Here is an 18,852-nt window from a genome sequence, read left to right as displayed (position 1 = left end):
CGCTGGAGTCAAACTGTGGTAGAGTGTCAGTTTCTCTCACTCACCTCACCACAAGTCAGTGCACGCCTCCCTGCTGTTCGCAGATTGCCGTTCTCAGAGCTTTTGCGCGTCTCTCCCTGCCGAGCCACTGTAGAGGCAGCCAGCCGCCGTGCGGCGGGAAACCCAAATCGCGGCTTACAATGGCACGGTTCCAGCCTCCACACTGAGTCTTTTCTGTTCCTGTTTTAGCACCAGGACTGCATTCCAAGTTGGCTTCTCTCAGCCCAGTTCGTTCCTGAGTCAGCAGAGCATATCTCCACCGACTTATGTCTCCTTAGTCCGCACCATTCCTGGCTTCTGAGCCGTCTTTCAGAGAGCCTCCGGTAGTTGCTGTTATCTGTCCGCCATGTTCTCCCGGAAGTCGCAAAAAATTTTTTAATGAAACAAGATCCCAGTTGTTGATTCTTTGAAGTACTTCCCATGAAATTTGGCCTTTGTTCATAAACTCTCAGCCTGCTCCTATGTCCTTGAGATTTCTACCTACTTTTTCCTCCAGTAGATGTAGAGTTTTTGTCTTAATGTTTAGATCTTTAATCCATTTTGACTTTAGTTTAGTGCATGGTGACAGGCATGGGTCTAGTCTAAGTCTTTGTCATGTAGAAAGCCAGTTTTTCCAACAGCACTTATTAAAGAGACTCTCTTGCAGTGAACATATTTGGCCCATTCATCAAAAATGAGATTACTGATTGCATTTGTAATTGTGTCTGAAACTTCTATTCTGTTCCATTGATCTAAGGACCAATCTCAGTGTAGGCCCCTTCCTTTTACATGCTTCCCTCTAGGAACCCCAATAGTTTCTGATGGTGAAGATGAGGGAAAGATTCCTTCAACACTCTGGCATGGGAGTGGGGAAGAATAATCTTTGTGAAATCTGTCTAGAGCTTTCTCCATAACAAAGGCCTATCCCCAGAGAGAGCAACCACTGGACTTTAGGCAGCATCAAATCCAAGGTGGAAAGACATTTGCTCCAGTCTCTTCTCCTCTTCCTGTATCACCAAAGGGAACAGGAAAGTTGTCCAAGAAACAACAGGAAGGACATAGACCAGAGAGATTCACCCCCTGAAATATAGAGGTTTAATCATAATAGTAAAAGAAAACTAGATAGATAGATAGATAGATAGATAGATAGATAGATAGATAGATAATGCAGCCATAAAGGATAAGTTTGAGTCATTTTTAAAAAACATGCATGTATCTTAAGATCATATGCTAAGTGAAATAGATTAGATATATAAGTTTAAATATATAGTTTCTTTTATATGAGAAATTCAAAGTAGAAATAACTTTAAGAACAAAATAAAAGATGCATGATAAGAAACAGACATTTGTAGAAGGAAAGGGGTTCTAGGGATAGAGGGAGAGGAGAAGGAGGCAACAAAGTCCTTCTGTGCTGAAGGTTGACCCACAAGCCTCAACACAGATGCACAAACATAGATACACACACACATAGAACATGAGAAAACAGGCAACAAATCACCTCCCAAGACTCCCAGATCCCCCAAAGCTGATCTTTGGGGCAACCAAAGGGAGGAATCAAAAGTCAAACAGTTGAAGTTTACAAAATGATAAAAGACAAGACAACCAACCCCGCAAAAAACCTCAACAGATTAACCAACTGGTCATTGAGCTCAAAAATGTTACAACCAAACAGATAATGGATCTAAAAAATAAAACGAGCAGTGACCCTACAGAAGATACTAATCAAAGGTTAGCATGTAGGGAAAAATCTTAAAAAGCTATCAGAAGAAAATAACAATTCATTAAAAGGGAAATACATTAGAACTACAAAAGATATCACTAAACAAACTTTAAAGGCCAGAAAAGCTTGGAGAGAAGTGTATAAAGTTGTAATAGGAAAAAAAAAAAAAAACCAAATTCCATCCCAGATTGATATACCTTGCAAAACTGTCAAAATCAATCATAAACAAAGATCTTTCCATGATAAAGAGGACATTAAGAAATTCATGACTACCAAGCCAGCACTTTAAAAAATTCTCAAGTATAGTCTGGGAGACAATTAAACCCAATGATGCCAAAAGGTCTAGTGGAATGAATATTTCAGGTAGGATGAACAGTTATACAGAAGGAAAAAAAAAAAAGAACAAGTAACAGGAAAAAAATGTAATGACAGGAATGTCAATACTTTTCAGTAATAACTTTCATTGTGAGTGGACTCAACTCTCAAATCAAAAGAAACAGATTGGCAGATTGTATTAAAAAGACACCAAACTGTACATAAGAAACACATTTAATCAAAAAAGAAATTCATATACTAAAAATCAGAAGATAGAAAACAATATTCCATGCAATAGGAGCCTGAAAATAAACAAGAGTGTCTATCCTATTTTCATACTAAGTGGACTCCAAACCAAACTGATCAGAAGATGCAAAAAAGATGTATTAGTTACTTCCTAATCACTAAGACAATACCTGACAACCACAGTTTAAAAAGAGGACAGATTTGTTTTGGATCCCAATAGAGGTTTCAGCTCATCCCAGCTGGCTCCAAGGCAGGACGGCAAGACAAAGAGGAATTGCAGAGAAGAGTTACTCAAAGCGTGCAGGACAGCATGCAGGATCAAGCAGGACATAGGAGATACACCATTCTAGGACATCCTCCAGTGACAAACCTCCTTCAATCAGGATTCACCCCTCAGGATTGTGGTTAGCTATGAACTTATCAGTATACTAATTCACTGATGACTATCATTCTCCATGTTTCAGTCACCTTCCCAAATCCCCACCTATGAGCACATGAGGTATTGGTTGGACATCTAGATATAAACCATAACATTCCTCCCCTGGCTCCAAGAAGACTCCAGTACATCTCTGTATGAAAAATGCATGTATTCCACCTCTAAGAGTTGCCAAAATCTGAGCAACCAGTTTGCCTCCCTGGTAAGCGGCTGTGGTATGGCAGGCCGTGGCCCTTCCAGGGGAGAACCACCAGTGTCTCCTGAGATCCACATGATGTTGGAACTTAAGATGCTGGGAAACCAAGCAAGCAACTTGCCTCCCTGGTAAGCAATAGTGAGCCGACCAGCACATGGGCTGAGAGTCAAACATTCCACTTCCCCTGCCCCCCATTAGCAAATGAGAACCAGAGATCTGAGCATATCTTGGGAGGTTGATCATATGCAATATAGCAAATAAGGGGGATTTCCTTCTACCGGCTCTTTCTTTCTTTTCTTTTTTTTAAGGAGAAAAAGGAAAAAAAAAAAAAAAAAAAAAAAAAACAGAAAAATGGTACAAGTAATATAAAATTTTAAAAATAAACAGTAAGAAATCACTAGTTTATAGATTACATATTCTCATCTTAGAAATAGTTGTTCAAGTTACAAAATTGAAGCACCTAAAGTGGACTTTCAAACAGTGAGAGTGCAAACAGTTTTGTTCAATGATCCAAAAAACACTCAGTAATGTGATTATCTATCTTATACACTTAAACAAATATGCAGTTATAACCTTTAGAGCACTTTCTTTTCTTTTTTTTGTAGAATGACAATTACACATTTTGGGTTTTATTACTCCCACAGTTCTTATTACTTTTTTTGAAGAGAGTAAAACCAAATGCGACATATCAGAACAGAGTCAGTCAAATCAAAAGGATGGACATAACAGGTAATGTAAAAACTAAATACAAGGTGATCAACAGTGGTTACCATACTGCCTCTTGCTATTTTAAGAAGAATTGGCAGTTATAATAAAATTGAACTAACCAGGAAAGAATAAAACCAAAGCATTGGAGACATTACAGGATTTTAAAAGAAAATAATAGTCAATCAGAATGGACATCATAATGATTCTTATTGTTTTCACAGTTATGCCTACACTTTCGATCTTGGTACTATCAAGCAAAGCAGAATAGAGGAAAATCAGTCAAAACAAGATGGTGAGGGCAATACAGGATTTTAAATCAAATTAATAGGAAATCAAAGTAGGTTACTATAATGTATCCTGCTATTTTTTATTTATTTTTTCCTTAATTAAAAAAATAAAAAGAAAAAAGTAAATAATTTTTAAAAAGGGGGGATTGAGATAAAAGAGGGCATAACAACAGAACAGCGCAGGTCAAATCAAAACCATTTAAGCAAACCAGTGTTTCACCACAAGATATCCTGACATAAAAATAGTTACCATAGTGTCTCTTTCCTTGAAATCTTTGCGTATAACTTCTTATACTGCTTCTACTGTCTCTTTGAAGGCAAATATTTTTACTACTGTTTTGCTTTATTCTGATTAATGGTACTGCTTTATTCAATATTCTGTTTTGGTAAGTTCTGTAATGTTCTATATTTCATTTTATTTTGCTATATGTGATTGAAAGAACAACCATTGTGACGATAATGAGATATATTGTGATACCTATTACTGTTATCCTGGTAACCTCCTGTGAAGTTCTGTACCAGTTTCACTGCACTGTCTCACTTGGCTTTGTTCTGTCTTGTTCTGTGGTATTTTACTTCCTTCAAAATAAAAAAAAAAATTTTTTTAAAAAAGAGTTGCCAAAATCCTAACAGTTTCAGCACTGTTCAGGAATTCAGTCCAAAGTCTCCTTTGAGTTTTACAGCAAACTCTCAGCCAGGAGTCTCCATAGGTTTGAAAGTTAAACACTGCTGACATACAGAGGCACAGAGGAAACACACCCACTCTAAAACAAAGTTTGAGTTAGGAAGAGGGTTAGAAAGGAATGAAACCAAACTGAGAGTGAAACCTAACAGGGCAAGCATCAAATCTTGTAGTTTCATGTCCAGCACCGGGGAAAGTCTGTGGCAAGAAGGGAATTCCAAACTGCTCGGGCAGCCCTGGCTCTATGGCATTATCCATTCCTGCAATCCCGTGGCTTTTGTCTTGAGCCAGCTTTGCTCAGTCCTTGCCACTTTCCTCAGATAATCCACATTTCAAGCACTTATAAATTTGGGGAGTCCCATTTCTCTTTTGGCATAACTCTCATAGCTACACACACTGCCCTCACAAAACTGCTTGGCTTCCAAGAAATTCTTCTGAAATATAAAAGGAACCCTCCACGAACCCACAACTCTTTTATTCTGCATATCTATAAATCCAACATCATGTGGATGACATCAAGGTCTTTCACCAGCTGGGACAGAAGTTGGGTGCCTTTTTACATCTTGCTTTCAAGTATGGAGGCTTTTAAGTACCTGGAGAGCTAAGGAGAGTGAGATGAATCCTAGGGAACAAATTTTCCACAACCCTTCTCCAACATGGTGCCGTAGGACTCTTTCGAAAGCAAAGTGTTTAATTTTTGTAATTTTGAGCCTGGGAAGAGTGAGGCCCTTCTGGTTCCTCACATGCCCTTGAGCAATTTCCTTACTATCCTGTGGTAAAGTTCGTGGCTTTTTAAAAATACTAGTTTATTAGCATCTATATCTTTGCTCCTTTACAAGAGGCCCCAACATTATCCAGGCTTTCTTTCTGGCCAAACTCAACCATTCATGAACTAAATTATTCATCTATGCATTTTGCTCTTGATTTTCAAAGTAGAACCAACTAAATGCCTCCAACAGTATGCATGCTACAGCCTCAACATTAGACTGCATTTAAATTTCCTCCATCAGATTAATTAATCCTATTAGCAGTTGGACTCCACATTTCTCAGTATTCCTCAATGTTTCAAAGCAGTAGCAAAGTACAGATAAATTTTCTACTACAGCAAAACACACATGGCTTGGAGTTCAATTGCCAATTGAATCCATGTTCTCAACTCAAAACTTCTGAGCCTTGTTTTTTTCCATCTGCTTTTTTAAAAAGTAAGTATTCTAGTCTTCTGGACTCTGAAATATAAAAAAAATCTTCCATCAGCTTCAGCTTGGAAAATTTGAGAGCTGCTTCTCCAGGGGCCACCTTCAAACCTTTACAAACTACTCTGGTTAAAACAGCTCTAAAGGATTCCCTTTAACATGATTATGTAGACAGAGCAATGACACTATTTCTGGTACCAAAAGATGTTTTAGTTATCTTCTCACCACTGAAACGCAATACCAAATATTTGCAAATTAAAGGAGACTTATTTTGGCTTGTAGTATATACAAGTTTTAGTCCAATATCAAATGGCTTCAAGGCAGACTGACAAAGTGAATGAGAAAGAGAATGGCAGAAAGAATTGCTCATTGCATGGAGGACAGGACACAAAGACAGATCAAGAGAGGGAGGTACCAACAGCCTTCCAGGCCACACCCCAGTGACTTATTAACGACAACCAGGCTTTACTGTAATTATACTTAGCTAAAAACTCATCAGTGGAAAACCTGCTGAAGAGTACCATACCCCCATGATCCAATCACCTCCCAAAAGCCCCATCCATGAATGTATGAGATTTTGGAAGGACATCTAGGTATAAACCATAACAGAAGGTCACTATATGTTGACAAAGGAAATAACACAACTTGGAGTGATAAAAATTATAAATATATATGTGTGAACAATGGGACACCCAATTTAATAAAACAAATACTACTGACATAAAAAAATCACACAAACATCAACATGATTATAATGTAGAATTTCATTCCCTCAGTATTACAAATAGATTAACTAGACAAGAAAATCAAAAAAGAAATATCAGAGCAGAACCAAACTTTGGACATAGAGACTTAGGACATATCTACAGTATTCTACCCAACAACAGAATATACATTCTTAGCAAGGCACAGGATTTCCTCCAAAAGAGATCAGAGAGTAGGTCATAGAATATACTTAAATAAATTGAAATTATCCCACACATATTATTAGATCATACTGTAATGAAACTGGAAATCAATGGCAAAAAAAAACCAAAAAAAAAAAAAAAAACTAAAAAAGAAAAGAAACCACATAAATCACCAAAACACATGGAAATTTAATAATACCCTCCTGAAAACTAATGGGTCACAGATGAAATTAAAGGTGAAATTAGACAGCTTCTACAGTTGAAGAATAATGCCTATACAACATACTGAAACTTATGAAATGCAATGAAAGCAATTCTACAAGGAAAATTTATAGTGGTGAATTTCAGCATCAGAAAAACAGTGAGCTCAAATAGCCTAATGTTGAACTCAAGGTTCTAGAAAAAGAAGAGCAAGTCAAGTCCCACGAAGGGAAAAAATTATAAATATCAGGGCAGAAATTAATACAAGTGAGACTAACAAAATGATATAAAGTATAAATGAATCAATGAATTGGTTCTTTGAAAGATGAAATTAAATTGACAAACCCTTAGCCAACTTTAGATTAAAAAAAGGAAAGACTCAAATCCATACAGTTAGGAATGAAAAGGGTGAAACTACAACATATTCTGCAGAAATCCAGAAGATCATCAATATCTACTTTGAGAATTTGTGCTCTAACAAGATGGAAAGCTCAGAAGCAATGGATAGATTCCTAGATTCATATGAATGTCAAAAATGAATCAAAAGATAAAAATGTTCTAAATAACCTAATATCAGTTAATGAAATTGAAGAAATAATTTTAAAACTAACAACAAAGCACAGATCCTGCTGGATTCACTGTTGAATTCTGTAAGAACCTTAGAGAACACATAATGCCACTGCTTCTCAAGCTCTTTAATGAAACTGAAAGGGAAACAGTGCTTCCAAATGCATTCCTGGAAGGAAGCATTATCAAATCAAATCATTATCATATCAAATCAGAGACAAGCCAACCAAAATAGAACTATAAGCCAATCTCCATAATAAACAGAAATGCAAAATCCTCAATAAGATACTAACAGAATGCAGCCAATCACCAAAATTATATACCATGATCAAGTAGGATTCATCCCAGGAATATAGGGGTGATTCAATATACACAAGACAATAAGTATAATACACACATTAACAGAATGAAGGACAAAAATCATATGGTCATCTCAATAGATTCTGGAAAAGCACTTGACAAAAAGTCCAACACCCATTCAGGAGAAAAGCCATACGGAACATTGGAATAGAAGGTCTTTAATCTCAATCTGACAAAAGCCACCTATGACAAACCAACAGCCAATATCACATTAAATGTTCAAAAACAGAAAACTTTCACTCTAAAATAAGGAACAATACAAGGATGTACACTATCACCATTCCTGGTCAATTCAGTTCTAGAAACATTAGCCAGAGCAATTAGACAAGAGAAAAAAAATAAAAAGAATAAAAATAAGAAAGGAAGAAGTCAAATTATCATTATTTGTGAACAACATGATGCGCTACATAAAAGATCCCAAAGACTCCTAGAATTAATAACCAAATTTAGTAGCATAGCATACAAAGTCAACATTTAAAAATTAATAGCCTTTCTGTACTGAAAGACATATTAGGGAAACAACACACTTCACAATAGCATGAAGAAACATGATATATTTAGGGATCAATCTAAAAAGGAGGTGAAAGATCCATACAATGAAAACGGTAATACTCTGAAAAATTAGATAAGGGAGTATATCAAAAAATGGAGAAACTGTTGGTGGGAACCCAAATGCCCTTCAACTAATGAACAGATAAAGATGATATGACTTTTTTATATAATTAATTTTTATACAATTAAGTACTGCACTCAAAGTGAGTAAGCTTGAGACATTTTTACCTAAATGGCTGGACCTTGAAGCCATACTCTTAAGTGAAATATATCAGACACACATATGTAAACAATGTATTGCTTCTCTGAAGTGAGAAAACAAAAGTGTAAATAAGAAGCAAAATATATAATAGGTATTGTGAAATAGAAAGAAAACGTTCAAATAGGAAGGGGAACTATGTGAGGGGATGGGGAAAGAAGGAAAGGAAAAGAAAAAATGATGAGAAAAGAAGAAAAAATAGAAACAAAGGTTTTGAAATAAGAAGAAGAGGGTTGAAGGAAGGGTAGGGGAATGGGGAAAAATAATCAAGTTATATCATGCACAGGTACAAATTTCCTAGGATGAATGTGATCAATATGTATAACAGATATGTACTAATAGAAAAATAAAGTTTAGAAAAGAATACTTGAATTGTTTCAGCAATTGGAGTTTTGCTTTTGAGAGTTCTTAAAATAGAGCTAAGACTTGCTGTTTTGAGGGAATTTTACTTATATATATCATTCATCTGTCTTGTCCATAATAAAAGTTTTTGACAGATTTATTCTACTTAAGCCATAAATGTTGATGTGTAAATTTGATTTGATTAAAGAACTTTTCTATTAAAAAAGAAACTGCAAAGCCAAAAAATAAAATAACTTTTTTAAAAAGAAGAACTAACCTAGGTGTGGTAGAACAGTCCTGTAATTCCAGCAGTTGGGAGGCTGAAGCTGGAAGATTACTGCAAATTTAAGACCAGCTTTGGCTACTTATGATCTCAAGGCCAACTGAACTACATAGTGAGACCTAGTTTAAAACAAAAAAAACAAATTCAGCAAAGTAATAGAACACAAAATCAACACACAAAAATCACTGATGTTCCTGTATACCAACAATCAACACATTGAGAAAGAAATTAGGAAAGCAATATTACTCATAATAACTTCAACAACTATTTAGGAATTACCCTAGCCAAAGAAATAGAATACTTTTATAATAAAAGTATAGTATTCTTAAAAAGGAAATTGAAGAGGATATCAGGAAATGGAAAGAAATTGCCTGTTTATGGATAGGCAGAACCAATTTTGTCAAAATGGCCATAATTCCAAAACTATATATAAATATAATCTATTCTAATTAATAGCATTCCCCACAGGAATATCAATAGCATTCCCCATATGGAACCAGAAGAGATCCAGAAATAGCAACAAGATCAACGTTGGAGGCATCATGTTATGCTTTATATATAGATTTCCCTCAATGAATCTAATGTGTGCAAAGGTGGGGTTTTTGAAAGGTGGATAGATTATGGGTACTTTGGCTGACTTGCATTTAGAGGCAGGATCTGGTTGAAAAAGGTGAATCACTGTGAAAATGGCCTGGAATGGTCTATCTCCCTTCCATTCTTTCCCTGCCTCCCAGTGAGTCAGGTCATAAGCACTTTTCCCACTGCTATGCCTTCCTGTCATGCTGTCCTGCCTTGGAGCTAGAGGACTATAGACTGAAAACTCTACAAAGTATGAGGCAAAATAAACCTCTCCTTTATATTGTGAGTGTCAGGTATTGTGTCTCGGAAACAAGCAAAGTGACTAAGACAGGCTTTGGTACCAGAGAAGTGGTGATGTTATCTGTCCATATGGTTGAGAAGCCTTTGTAACTGGTCACAGGACATATTAGAAAAGGTGATGGCTGGAGAAGCAGTCCTAGAATGCTGTGATTTGAGCTTGATGGGAGAGTCTGGTCAGATCCCAGATTAGAATCCTGAATTTAAAAGTAGGTGGTAAAGACCAGGCTCAGGAGTTTTCAGTTTGGAACAAGAACTTCACTGGCAGTTGGACTCTAGCCTGTGTGTGTTATGCTCTAGCAGAAAATTTGTCTGTATTTTTCTCATGTCCTACACTTTGTGAAGACTAAGTGTGGTAAAATAATCTGGCAGAAGAAATTTCAAGGCAGCCTAGAATTCAGGCTATAGTATAGATCCTGTTGTGGGGGGGAGGGTTAGCCAGATCTAAATTAGAAATTAAGAGCAGTGAGTCCTTCCACCCCCATTTCAGAAGAAGTTCATGAAGCCCAACCAGAGTGTCCCTAGAGGACAGTGCATAAAGCTGTGAAAATGAGTCTGTAGAGCCCAGAAAGCTGGTGAAATGAGAATATGGAATGCCAGCCCAGGTAGAAGCCATGAAATTTACAACCACTAGCAATGTCACAGGGGAGGGCAACTCAAGCACCTTGGAGTTCACATCTTGTCACCACAATGTGGCCCAGGTGCTACACATGGCACTACTGGATTTAATGTTTGTTTTACTGAGTTTCAGTATTGCTTTTGTGCCGTTGGTTGCTAGCTCCCTATTTCTCCCTTTTTGAATGAGCATGTTTACATTTGGCCTGTAGTATATTGGAAATGTTTAACATTCTTGTATATTGGTGATGTTTAATATTGTTTTTTTATTTTATAGAATCTCACAGCTAAGAATTTGCCTTAAGTCTCAGAGGAGACTCTCCAGCAATCCTGAAACTGATAGTGATATAAAGGAAATAAATGTAACTCTTAACTTGTTAGATGTCAGATATGCTGAGTTTGTGTTCCCCAAAATCTAAGAATATATACTAAGGAACAATAGAGGTTAAAAATAGGAAAAATTTGAGAGAGCTCCCAAAAGACAGGAGGGTACTTGAAAGTCAGTTTCTAATGAGCTGAATTTTTAGAGAAAAATCACAAGCTGGGTACAACATGGGTCAAAGATTATGATCTACTGAGATTACAAGAATGGTAGTAGGTAATATTGATCCAATGGGAAAGCAGGTCAAATAGCAAGTGTATATGGAAAGAACAAGGATGTTTTTTAGGGAGGTCTTGATCCCCCACTTAGACTGATATCTATCTAGATTTTATTGGACCAGTTGATACCAGTTATACTGTAATTTTAATTTACTGCTTATCCCTCAGGGAGGTATGCAGGCCTAGTCATTCCATCTTTATCTTGAGGCCTAATCTTTGACAGATGTGCCTTTGGCCATGGTTATAATGAGTTCTCTTTTTTTGCACTGATTCCATCAAGGGTCTAATGCTGTCTGACTGCTTATAATATTTCTGTCTAACTTAGCTATCTATAATGATAAACCTTTGCAATATTTAGAGGTAGAATAGACATTTGGCAGAAAGAGATACACAAGAGTTTTGCGGGGTCTAGAGGCAGAACGCAGTGATTTATATCTAGATGACTCCCTAAAGCTTCATTTGATCATAAATGGGACCTCTGGAAGGTAACTGGATTACAAAGCCATTATTGCTGATCAGAGAGGGCAGGTCACTGTGGGTGTGACCCAGAAGAGTGTAGGTCCTTTCTGGATGCTCTCTCTGCTTCCTTTCCACCATGCCATTGTGAGCAAGTCTCTGTCATGCTCCCTATCATGCTGTCCTGCCTTAAGGCCAGCTGACTGGATTGAAATCGCTACATTGTGAGACGAAATAAACCCCTCCTCCTTTAAGTGTGAGTGCTGAGTACTGAGTCTCAGTGATGAGGGAACTGACTGATACATCATAATCCTGGACTTCAATCTATATTACAGAGCTTCTATGAAACAAAATAGAGGATGCAGAAACAACCTCAAGCCATCTGATCTTTGACAAAGGAGTCAAAAACATGATGGAGGCAAGAAACTTCCTCATCAAGTGGTACTGGGAAAACTAGTTACCAAGATGCAGAAGACTGAATCTAGACCTACATCTTTCTCCAAGTACTAAATTAAAATAAAAATGTTTCAAAGATACAAATATTCAGACAGAAACATCTGATCTACTGGTAAAACTCTTGAAAACATAGGTATAGGCAAGGACTTTGTGTACAGAACCCTGATAGCACAAGAAATAACATCAAGAATCAACAAATGAGATTATATCAGATTAAAAAGATTCTGACCAGTAAAGGAAGCAAAAAAATGAAGAGAAAATCAACTTTTCCAGCTACTCCTTTGACAGAGAGAATAAAGAACACACACATATATATATATTACAACAACATATATATACAACAATATATATAACAACAACAAAAAGTTAGAATTCCTCAAAAAAAGATCCAATAAAAAAATGGTCAACAAGTGGATTTTTCTTACATCTCAGAAGTACAAATGGCCAGTAAATACAAAAAGAATGTTCAACACCTCTGTCCATTAGCAAAATTAAAATTAAAATAACAAAGATTCCATCTTATTTCAAAAATTATGTCTATTATCAGGAAATCATATAATAATGAATGTTGGTGATATTATGCAAGAAAAGGAACCTCTCCACATTGTTAGTGACTTTGGATTACAAGCTTTTACAATCATTATGGAAATCAGTATGATGATTCTTTTAAAAAACTAAAAATAGAAACCTCACATGACCCAGCAATTCCTCTTCTAGGTACCTTTCCAGAAAGAGTTAAAAACCATTACAATGACACATGCATATCAATGTCTAAAAATTAAATAAATTTTTGAGGCAGCCTATATGTCCATCAATAGACAGACAGTGTGGTATTTATATACAGTGGAGTATGAGTCTTGCTTGAGTCATTTGTAAGAAAATGAATATAACTTGAGACAATAACATTAAATAACACAGAAGAGCTTAAATACTGAGTTTTCTCTTATATGAGAAATCCAAAGATAATAAGCAAAATAAAAGATAATTGAGAAACAGGAGATAGAGCTTTTGGAAATGGAAAGGGACCAACAGATAGAGGTAATGGGGAAGGAAAGGGATGAAAAAAGAATTAAGTATAGTTATCTATCTTGCACACTTATACATATATTCAGTTATATGTATATACCTACATGCATATAATCTTTTTCTTTCTTCTTCTTCTCCTTTCCCCTATCCCAGTTGTTCCTTCCTGTAAAGTACTTTCTTCCCCTTTCATTATTACAATATCTATTGTACATTTTGGATCTTATTACTCTTTCAGTTTTCTATTATGTTTTACACTGAGACAATATGATATTTGCAAATGTGAGTCTGATTTATTTCACTTATGAGTATAGTCTGAAGTTGCCTCCATTCATCTATAAAAACCTCAAAATTCTGTATTATTTCTAGCCTGTTTTCTGTTTTGCTTTTTAAAATTAAAAAAAATTAAGATGTGCTATGTACAGTTACCAACTCTGCAATGAGTGTGATCATGATGCAGTACAAACATGCATTAATAAAAATAAAAACTTTTAAAAAAAGAAACAGTATGTCAGGAACTTGGATGTGAGATAGGAAAAAAAAAGATAGGTAGAAAGGAGCCAAGGAAACTCAGTTTTTTAGCTCCCTTAACACAGCCCTGCCTTTCAGGAACACTAATCTAGTAGGAAGACCAGGCATAACATGATTTACTTAAATTTACTTAGTCTATCTCATCAGTGTTACTTTAAGCTAGTCTATCTCAAATAGTGTTACTTTAAGCTAGATTTAGATTAATTAAAAAGCACACTGTATATTTAGGTAATCATTAATTTTTTAAAGAAGACGTAAAATCAAAAGCATATTACAGCAAGTTTCAGGAACTCACAGCTGTGAGTCTGAACTCACAGACTGAAGTCTGGATTTGTCTGTGAAATGTATGGTTAAAATAAATCATCTTTCTCTGATCTCCTTTGGCTTCTGCGATTCTATTACTAAAAACAACAAAATGATAATAAAATAGTCAACCTTTCGTTTAGTCAAGGCGATTAAATACAATGAATAGTCATTTAAAAGGTATAATGAAACTTTTAAAACAATCAATTGCCTTAACTTCTTACTTCAGTTAGGTTTAAGTTTTCCCATTCAGATCACGAGCTGCATTACATCTAGATGTAATAAAATACTGGATTTGCTCACCTGATTCAGCACTGCTCAGTGCACTGTGCTGTTAGGAAAAGAACACAAAAGCTAAAAGACGTGGGTTATTTTCATGGTATTGATTTCACTGCCAGAGGCAACACAGGACATGTGCATTTCAATCCAAAAAGTAAACCAAGCTTCCTTCCTTGACTAAATAAAGCCCATTATTAGTTTGGGATTACCTGGAGCTCTACCAATAGACTTTTCTTCCCTGACTGGCTGTCAATACATCCTTGAGCTCAGTGATCACTTTTTATGAAGCACAATTTCCATGTCAATCAAAAAGTTTTGCTCTTGTATATTATTGCTTCAATGTCAGTGTTTATAGAAAAGAAAAACAAGCCATTCTGGGGCTGAGAGCACTGTGGAAATGACCTGGCCATTTTGAAACAAGAGCCAGTCCCCCTTCACATGAGAGCTATTGAGAAAAACTGAATGTTCACTTGCAGCCGGCTGACCGTCTTGTCTCCAACCTTTCCAGCTCTAACCCTTGTAATAAAGAACCCTCCAAAATTATTCAGTTTATCTGCTTAGTGGCAGAAATGCTGTCAGCCTCTCTGGACTCATACTTAGTCATGCAGTGCCTAGATAGCAGCTATTTATGACGTACTGGGAAATTAACACGGCATAAAAATCAATGTTTCACTTTGAAGAAAAAAAGGCTAGATGACCAGACATCCATACATTCTTCCTAGATTAGACAGTTCTTTAAAGCAAACCTAACTAAGTAAATTCCAATAGGCAGGTCCAGATGAGTTGGATACAGGTATGAATGGCAGCAAAGAGAAAACCTGCTTGTTAAAGATTTCTGGCTAATCAAGGACCCTTTTCTTGTTATGGTTTAGGAAAGAATTCAAGAGAAAATATGAGCCAGGAGTGGTGGCTTACACTTGTAACCCTAACACTTGGGAGGCTGAAGCAGGAGGATCATTGAGAGTTCAAGACCAGCCTGGGCAACAAAGTGAGCTCAAGGCCAGCCTGAACTGCACAAAGAGACTCTGTTTAAAAAAAAAAAAAAAGAGTGAAAGAAAATGTGAACAATGATTCCATTCTAAATTTTATCCAAGTGCTTCAGACACAAGGAATTCCTCGGGCTAAGAGAATTAAAAACAGAAACTTGGCTGTAGACCTTTCAAGGCTATCAGGGTAATCACCCCAAGGCTCTGATGCTCAACTCAGTCAGGCAGCTCAAAGCTGTGGAAAGCTTGCACTCTACAGCCAGACGAACTGTTTCTCACTGCTGTGTAAGATACCGATTCCATGTAATTTGGATGGGCTGGGGCAGAATGCAGTTTCTTCTTAAGGAATGAAAAGTGACTTTAAACTGCTGTTGCAGATGTCATAGTCCTGAGTTACCAGGATCAAAGCCTCACATTTAAGGAAATAATCACTTTCCTCACTTTGCCAGCTGATGTACACTTCTTTTATGCCAAATCACATGAAAAAGAAAATGCTCCACAAACTCTGACATGTCCTTGCATTTTGAGCCCAACACAAATATGAATCTCAATAAAAAGATACACATTGATGAATATTTGCCTTGCCAATAGTTTCCAAATCCAGCAAGTGTTTGGGTAATAAGGGAGGCAGTGTTTTGCCTTCAGTGCTGTGTAAATTCAGGATATACATTTATAAATACTCATATAACTTTATTTTTATTAGGTATTGGGAATTGAACTCACAATCTTGCACTTATCAGGCAGGTGCTGTGCCACTGAGCTATATCCCAGGCCCAAGAACCATGTAACTTTATAAAAGAAGTTGAGGTGTGGATGTGGGAGTTTCAAAAACAATGTAGATGAAACTTGCATCAGATCCAATATATCTTTTCGTAGTTCAATCATACTATCTTTCTAGGATTAAACATAGCTGTAGAGAACTTTTGTAAATGAATATATAGGCAACCTGGCTAGTCAGAGCTCTAACTCAAGTAAATAAAACAAACAAAAAGCACTGCAAATAGATTGTAATACTATCTTACCTATTGTAGCATCAATAGAAATCACCTGACATGACAAGACCTAAGAGGAAACAATTAGAAAGTTCTGCAATAAGGAAAATTGTATACCTGCCTTGAATTCTAGAAAATAACCAATACAGACAATTACAGTAATATCTCAGTTCATTAGCGCTACTGTGAACAATTTGGTTTGCAAACAGAAATCGAACAAAATTTTGTTTTTGCTTGGGAACTCTTGATCATGTGGGCAACACAATCTTTGCCATCTTTCCCGAACAAGCATGAAAGTAGCCATCTTTCCCAGAATCATGGAACAAATTAAATTCTTGAACTGAGGCATCATTATTCAATGTAGATACTGGATTCTGGACCAAATAACAAATAAGTAAGGTACAATAACACCTCTCAGACTGTTGAGAAAATTTGGAATTATGAAATGTTTTCAAATATTATTGTATTACTGTTGATTTTCTTGGGCATATGGTACAGCCATTCTTAAATGTATGCTGAGATATTAGGGCAGGAGTGCTAGTATTTACATCCTGTCTGCAATTTACTTTCAAATAGATCTGCAAAAGTAAATGCATATATACTATATACATTTGTCTATATATTTTCACATGTACATGTAGTAAATGTGACAAAATATTCAAAGTTTGGTAAATCTAGAAGAAAGGTGGACTTAGGGTCACTGTACTATCTTTTCAATGTTTACGTAGATTAAAATTGTTTCCTAAAAAGAAAAAAATTTGTTTTATGTAACACATTTTTTTTTTTGTAACACGCATCTTGTGTCTTTCATTAGTCTCCAATGATTTTGAACTGCAAGTCATTTGAGGTTTAGAAGGCTCCTAGGAGACCAAAAACCTAAGTGAACTTTATGATTTAATTTGTAGAACTAAAGTTAGTGAGCCAACTATTTCAAAGCTCATTTGATGATTTACTCAAATGAAATACTCAAAAAGCTGTTGAGTTTGGAGCCAGAGGGCTCCTACTAGAGTACAGTGCCATTTACTTTTAAATAATCTCACCAAACTATGCCGTTTGAGAGGTTTTAAATGGCTACCAGATAAGCCACTGGTGGCATCAATTTCTTTTGTACAAACCTCCCTCTCTAGCACCTTGTACTTCCACCAGAAGCCCTACTTTTTTATCGTGTGCTGGCAAGTTTGTGTTCCTGACAAGCTGCACAACTTCTTGAAGGTTGGTACCCTGTCCTACCTCAGAAGCAAGTAGAAGCACTATGGCAAAACCAGGATGTCAACAAATCTAACTGGATAAAGGAACAGGTAATAACAAAGACCAAAAATGGAAGATTTTTCAACAGAAACTGTAAAAGTATTTTAGTATGTAATGATTTTTTTCTCTAATATTATTCAAAAGGCTCAAAATATAATTATTCAAAATGCTGTTGTTGGTCACATGGGCTTTTGTCAGGGGATGGGTAAAGACTCAGAAATGTAAAATAGTCAAGAAGAAACACAGTCATGCAATGGAAACTACTATTATCTTTGTGTTGTATTTGTGCCTAGATGTCCCCCGCAAAGACTCAGGCAGTCATGGGGTCACGCTTTTTGGAGGTAGCTAAATACAGAGTTTGCAATTGATTCATAGTGCAATGCTAGGATTAAGGGTGCTAGGAGTAAGGTTAGGTGCTGATCAGTACACTCAATGGGCTGACACCATCCTAATCAGCAGTCTAGAAATAGGGTCAGAAGAAGGCTTGTTTCCTCCTTTTTTCTCTTTCTTGTTTCTTTTGCTATTTTCTGCCACAACAAACAGTTGTCCCTCTGCCATGTGCCACCCTGCCTTGGAAATAGCCATTTATGGACTGAAACTTTTACAAATTGTGAGCTAAATAAACTTTTTCCTCTATAATTTTGGGTGTTGGGTATTTTGTCACAGCAATGAGAGAAGTCACTAAGACGCTTTGTAATAGGAGCCACAATCTGGTTGAACTGTGTGATCAAAACAAAACATATTTGCTATGAAGTTACCCTCTTAAACAGAGTTCTACAAACAATATGAGCACATAAAGATACATGAATTATTTAAGCAAAGACTATTTTAATCTATAAATTAAAAAAAAGAATCAAATTCTTCCTCTGAGATAAAACTTTTTATTTATTTTTTTCAAAGTAGCTGTTTTAGTAGTATTTGCTATGACACTGTAAAGAAACCTATTACGAATTAGAAAGATATTTTGTAACAGAAGAACTAGAGTATGTTTAAGGATTTCTGATAATACTGGTGGGGGTAGTGTGCCAAATGAAAATAAGCCAAAGGAAACATTTTTAGATCAGACAGGTGAACTGAGTAATAATGATAAAGAAATAGCACTTTAAAGAAGCAGTTAGTCTTTAAATGGAGAGAAACTGCAATGGTAACTGAGACTTGTTACCCACAGTACTGCCACTTAATGGTGTAGAACCAGACCCGAGAATAGAAGAAAA

At 36.1% G+C, this 18,852-nt stretch overlaps 1 protein-coding gene across 1 annotated transcript in view; it reads right to left on the bottom strand.

Moving 5' to 3' along the window:
* The window catches only part of Ipo11 (importin 11), a 231,452-nt gene that overhangs the window by 21,518 nt on the left and 191,082 nt on the right, over nt 1–18,852 (bottom strand). The window lies entirely within an intron of this gene.

The sequence above is a fragment of the Cavia porcellus genome, unplaced genomic scaffold, assembly GCF_034190915.1.
Source record: "Cavia porcellus strain 051 isolate PalLab524CR breed Dunkin Hartley unplaced genomic scaffold, mCavPor4.1 scaffold_11, whole genome shotgun sequence".
NCBI classification, from domain to species: Eukaryota; Metazoa; Chordata; class Mammalia; order Rodentia; family Caviidae; genus Cavia; species Cavia porcellus.
This window is presented reverse-complemented; position numbering and strand designations above follow the sequence as displayed.